Consider the following 6423-nt stretch of genomic DNA (forward strand, 5'->3'; position numbering starts at 1 on the left):
CTCTGAAACAGAATCAGTAAGTCTTAATGAAGTAGTTATCTTTACCACAAATAGATAATTATGCAACCAGGAAGTCATGGTACCAAAGAATATTTGATGACACATAAAAAATTAGTATGGATTCTATGAAAACAATACACAAATTTTACAAAGCAGTTTTTCTAGAAGTGCTAGGGATGTACAGGTTGTACTTGAAGGATGTGCATCAATGTGTTAACAAGCCTTTCTCTGGAAAGTGGAACTAATACCAATATTTAATTGTTCTCATTTTTCTATGCTGACTTCATTTTCAATAGTTAGTAATACTAATGTATACATAAAAATTGTAAAACGGAGAAAAGAAAGAAGGGATTTTTTTATTGTACTCTCTACTTGTCTGGGGTAATTAGATATTTTAAATATTTAAATTTTAAATAAATAATTACACTTGTATTTCCTGTTTAAGTCTTTAATCCTAAATGAACATGATTTACAGATGTGAAACTAATTTGAAACAAAACTCAGTTATGTTAATTTACATAAGTTAATATTTTCTAGTCAATTTTTGACAAAGCAGTAACTTGCCAGAATTATGCTGGGGCAAAATGCATGATACGAAGACACTTTCATAGGGTGGGGTGTGTTCAGGTTTTTGGTTTCTGATCATCATGAATGTAAAGACTTCTTAGGTTTCCCAAATGTAATGGAGGGTGTGCAAATGATTCTCTATATATGGGATTTTCATTACTGGTAAATTTGGTGAAATTTTCATATTTTAAGAATACATCTCTAATTTCAACAAAGCAAAGCAGGGACTAATATCTATTGCAATGGCATTTTCCACATATTTTTTGAAATCTCAGCCCCTTTTGGGTATTTTGGACCTTTCATTTTATAGTAACTTGGGGAGTACATTTACAGAAGTGACTGATATTAGCTGTATAATAACTGCATGAGCTTTATGGTATTCAGCTGTTATGTATTTGGGGAAATTGCTTGACTTTGTACCTTAAAAGTGAAATTTAATATTGAGTAATTTTTTGGTGCTTCTGTTATGCTTTCCTTTCATGAAATGAGCTTCACTACTCCTTTTTTGATTTTTCAAACTTTCAGTTACACTACACATGATATAAAAATATTAAGTTCTTGGAGAAATTGTTGAAATAAGGCTCTTTTAAGATAAAGACTTAGGACCGGGTATTTAGCTTAGTGGTGTCACCACCTGCCTTGCAAGTGCAAGGACCAAGTTTGATCCCTGGTACCTCCCCACCCTACCCCACAAAAAGACTTGAGAGATGTGAGACCAAATTACCATGAATAACTAACAGAATGTTTTCACTATTAACACATAGTCTCTCTCTGAATTTTCTCACTAATGATGTTTTTTATTATTATCCTAGGAAGATACAAGGAAGTAGACTAAGGTTTCAAAATAAAAAACCCTTTTCTGATAAACATCCATTTTACCTGATATTTCTTCTTATATGAAAGACCTAGTCAGAATCCTAAAATATTTGCAAGTGGAAAATAAATTCCAGCAATGTCAAAATCAATTAGCAATAATCGCGCCTCAGATAAACCTCATTGGCTATGATACTGCCACTGTGCAAAGCTAGCCATGTCAAAATCAAAGGTATTGAAACAACTGATAAAAATCTGTTCACTTTCTTATACTTTTGTTCAACGTTAAAGCCTTTGTTTTAAATAAGTGAGGTATAAGCAAGCATGGTGATAACATTTAAAATTATTTAAATGCTAGCATACACATTAAAATTTGTACAATTTATGTTTAAGGAACATTCAGATTTTTTGCATCATTAACATACTAATTTGAAAGCATAAATTTTTAGAATAGACTTTTAGAAAATAAACATTTATCTTAATTGTCTCAAACTGCTAGACCCTTATTCTGATCTCTCAATGCTTAAAGCATACATAACTATTTCTCAGGTGGTTCCACTTGTCTGTATGGGTATGTGTATATGTGCACATGGGTTTTGTCTGTGTGTATATGAAATATTTATATTATGATAAACACTATATGTAATTACATACATACATGTAGTATTTGTTTGGCATGATATTGAAGAAACTCTTTTTCCTTTATGTCCTCTGTACTCCAAGGGTAAGTCCCCTTATAGACCTATGGTACCTCTTTTTTCCTGTCTCTTGCTGTGAGTCACTTGATGAACTTAGCTATCACTGTTAAGGTGTCAGTTATGGAGTTAATGTCTCCAAAGATATGACTACTGTTGCCTGTCAAAGTACTACTATGACTTTCTGGTGCTCACCCACTCCTAGATTAACAATTTGCATAGTAAATGTACAATATATTTACTTCCTCCAATTCTCTGCAGGTTTTCCCACAGATTCTTCGAAATGGCTCTTTCATAATTCTTCTGAATACTCTTATCTGAGGCAGGAGTCCTGGGGATGGACAGGAAAGTAATTACAAATGACCAACACTGCTGAATTCACAATCACCAACATAATGTCAAATGAAAGAAGCCATACACTACTATATACTATTTGATTTGATCTACATGGAGTTTAAAAGGCAGGAAATGATAACCTGTGGTTTAGAAATTAGGTTAGTGGTTAGTTTTGAGAAGAGAGGAAAGTTAAAGATTAGGAAGGGACATAAAGTGGGGCTTTCCAGTTAGTGATGTTCTTCTTTTTAAAAAATATTTTTGGTACTGGCAATCGAACTCAGGTCCTTAAACTTGTGAGGCAAGTGGCAGAACCACTGATGATGTTCTTTTTCTTGACTTGGTTGATGATCACAGTAGAAGATTCGCTTTGCAAATAGCCTTAAAGTAGTTCTAAGTTTTTCTACTTTCTCTCTCTCTTTTTGGTACTGGGGATTGAACTTGGGTCCTTGCACTTACAAGGCAGGTGTTGACATCACTGAGCTAAGCCTCAGCCCTACTTTCTCTTTTTTGCATTACAATTTATGCAATGTTATAATTTCTTTATGTAGTTCACTATTACAAAAGGCTGTCCTTTGTATCACTGGGAATCATATTTCTTACACTATGATAACATGGCATTAGCTTTTCAGTTGATATAAAGATTTCTGTATCATCATTTTAAATTTGACTTGCAGATTTCTCTTTACATGCGGAATAGTAATGTAACTTGTATGAACAAGCTGTTTGGTCAGCTTTCTGTCACTGCAACAAAATTCCTGAGATAATCAACTTATAAGAAAGGTTTTTCTTTGATGACATTTGAAGGGTCAGTTGGCTAATCGCCTTTGGCCCTGTGGCAAGGCAAAGCAGGATGATAGTGAACATATGGTAAAACAAAACTACTCATCTCATGGCAGGTGGGAAGCAAAAGAGTGTGAAGCAGGAACCCACTTGCTGCTCCCCCATCTGTCTCCCTTAAAAGCTTTCTTTCTCTCAGTAAATTTTCCTACTCTCCAACCCCGTTGTTCCTAGAAATCATTCTTTTATTTAGGGAGAACACAAACTCGTATCTTGGATATCTAGCAGGTTTGGGAGTTACATCTCTTCCCCTGTACCATTCCGTAGGTCTTCCACTGAGATTACCATGAGATCAGAGTTTGCTTTTGTTCAGTAGGTTCTCACTTTGGTATTTTTGCTTCATAGATTGTAACTTTCTATTTTGTAAGTTCTAGTTCTTCTTTTATAGATTCTTTCTCTTTCATGTGCTTTGGCCATTTGTTTCCTAGATTCTGGGTTTTTGCTTCATAAATTCTGGCCTTTGTTTCAGCTTTTATTTCAAAAGTGTCTTAATTTTAAATTGAATGTTTTAAAACTTTTGCAAATTGCTTGTCTCATGATGCATTATCTTTTGTTAAAATTACATTTAGTCTTGTTTTGTATATGTTGCATTTGGACTTAGTTGCTTAATACATTATGAAATGGGTCTTATAAAATCATCTCAGATAAAAACAGTCCAGGCTTTTATCTGTCCCTTATAGAATGCCAAACAGTGGTTACTAATTGCCTTTAGGGCAGCTGCCACTCTCAAAGCAGGGGACAGGTTTCTCCAGTTGCCGTCTGGTGAATCCTCACTCCCGTTGAAGCCAATGGTGGGAGGAATATTGACCAGATAGGCAATTTGGTTCCTTTTAGAGACAGATCTGTGATTGCACAGAACAAGTGGAAACTGAGGTGACAACTGAGGGATCATGGCCAGGGCTACTCTAGAAGATACCAAAATGTTCCTCAGAAGAAACTAGTTCCTGACAGTCCATCCAGGTAATCAGAGAAAATCTCCACATCTCATCCCTATCTGGGCTCCTCAGTGAGGTGAAAGGGAAACTGTCAGCGATCATCAGATATCCTCTTTCTCAGAGTGATCTGAAAGGATGCCAATGCCATCAAAACCTTTTTCTTAAGCTTCCATTAAGAGTTGAACTACAGGTTTGGACTGATCTCTGTAATGGCAGCATAGACCTCTAGACAAATGTAAAAAAAAACCTAAATCTTTGGTAGAGTAAAACCTACCCAAACCACCTCCCCCTAGGCATGGTCTTCATTATTTGTATGTAGGGAAGAAAAATACCTTTGCTAATAAGTTGTGGACTTAGGAACCTTGACTGTGGACTTACAGAATGATATGTGGTGATTGTTTAGATGTCTAACCAGCTTGAGCTTTATTTGGACTTCCTGTAAACTTTTCTCCAAGTTGTTGGAGTTCATTTCAGAATCCCTTGTAGTCATACCTCTCTTCCTTCCAAGAAGTCAGACTAAGGCAACTTGCAACAAATGTTTTGACTTACACTAGGAAAAATAGCAATCAGTAAGTTGCATTTGTGTTTCTACATGCTAACATGAATAAAGGAGAATGCTTTCAGCCTTTTTCTTCCCTTATATGCACATAGGAAGTTGATAAAACTACCTATACTAATGTGGATTATGGCTGCTAAGAAGACCTATGAGTTTCAAACACTTAGTGAATATAAAATGGACCCTAAAGGAGTAGCTTTGTCCTGCTACTAATACAAATTGCCTAAATGACTACATAGACAACAGAAATGTCTCAGAGCTTTCTCTGCCCTGGACTTGGCAGAATTTCTGGCCCATGATCTCTGGAGTTGATCTCACTTGCAGGAAAGTGTCCTAATTTGACTGTTTACTATTTTCCTCTCTCTTTCAAGGAACTAGAAAGTTGTGGTTTGAACATGATTGGTGTGGCTAAATTAACTGAAACTTGTGCTTTAGGAGTACCTAGAGGAATAAGGATATGAGTTCCCTGAGGAAGATAAGATCACAGTGCTGGTAAAGGGTAGATAGTACAGTCTAGTTTTATTTTCTGGACCTCTCTCCAGATGGTAGCTACCTGCCCTGGGGTGGTATAAACCTTAGGGGATGCCCTAGGGGAATAGAAATCAAGCAGGGGCTTACGGGGCATAATCTTTCTCTCTTGTTTCAGATTGGGAACTCTATATCTGACCTTTGGAATGTGTTAAGGAGCAATTTAGTATTTCTCTACACCTGCATGTGGTGTGCTTCCCTCCTAACACCAAGTACACAGAGGAAAGTACTATGTTGCTATCTCACAATTAGAATTATACTGTAAGAGATAAAAAGGTCAAAATTGTCTTATGTTGAGACTTTCTTTACATTAAGAAGTTTAAATTCTTGCTTGTGTTCAAACATAAATGTGGGCCGTAGAAAAATGAGGCACCTCATGCTTAAGATATTCAGTACCTCTAAGCCTGAGACTACTCCTTACCCTTTAGAACCTGAGAACAAAGTTTCCAAGACAAATTTAAGCCTTGACCATTGGGTGCTGAGGGTGGAGTTTCTAGGCCAGCCATAATTAAAACCTCCATAAGACTATAGCCACCCTTAACTAAGTTGCTCAGGTCTCTCAAAGACAATATCCCTTGTAGGAAGTAGATGGGAAAATAAGGGACTGATAAGTACAATGAGGTCTTTAGAGGACTTACTTAGACCTACGGACTAGATTAAAAAGTTGTGATGTTTTCTCTTAAATCAAACATTAATCTCTAATGAGAGACAAACAGTTATACAAGCTGCTACTACATTTAGAGATATATTGTTTTGAATTTGAAAAGTACAGACAGGCAGACAGGGTAATAACTGTTTCCTACTGGGGAACACAAAAAGTTCCTACACAAGACTCCCACTGGCCTACCAATCACAGAGTAGATTAAAAGACATTTTCAGGCATGTAATCTTGAAGGTGTAAGAAACATGAGAAATAAGCCCTTCAGTTATTTTATATTGTCAACTAATTATCTGGAAAAAGATGAGGACATCCCTGAGTCCTGATTTGATAAAAGAAAATACTATAATTTTTCCCGAGTCACAGTCTTGCAAAATGTAGATGGTACACTGTTAGGTACCTCTTCAGAAGCGCTTTATAGCTGATAGATCTGTGTTCTGTGGAATTTTCTAACAGATGGGCTCTAATGTTTCTAAATCTAAGGCACAACTTTGCAGC

At 36.0% G+C, this 6423-nt stretch overlaps 1 pseudogene; it reads right to left on the reverse strand.

Annotated features, from left to right (window-relative positions):
• Nucleotides 1-1470: 1470 nt before the first annotated feature.
• Nucleotides 1471-1593, reverse strand: LOC117283704 (annotated as a pseudogene).
• Nucleotides 1594-6423: the final 4830 nt, after the last annotated feature.

This window comes from Fukomys damarensis, unplaced genomic scaffold (genome assembly GCF_012274545.1).
Source record: "Fukomys damarensis isolate Sample0158 unplaced genomic scaffold, DMR_v1.0_HiC HiC_scaffold_29, whole genome shotgun sequence".
In the NCBI taxonomy this organism is placed as follows: Eukaryota; Metazoa; Chordata; class Mammalia; order Rodentia; family Bathyergidae; genus Fukomys; species Fukomys damarensis.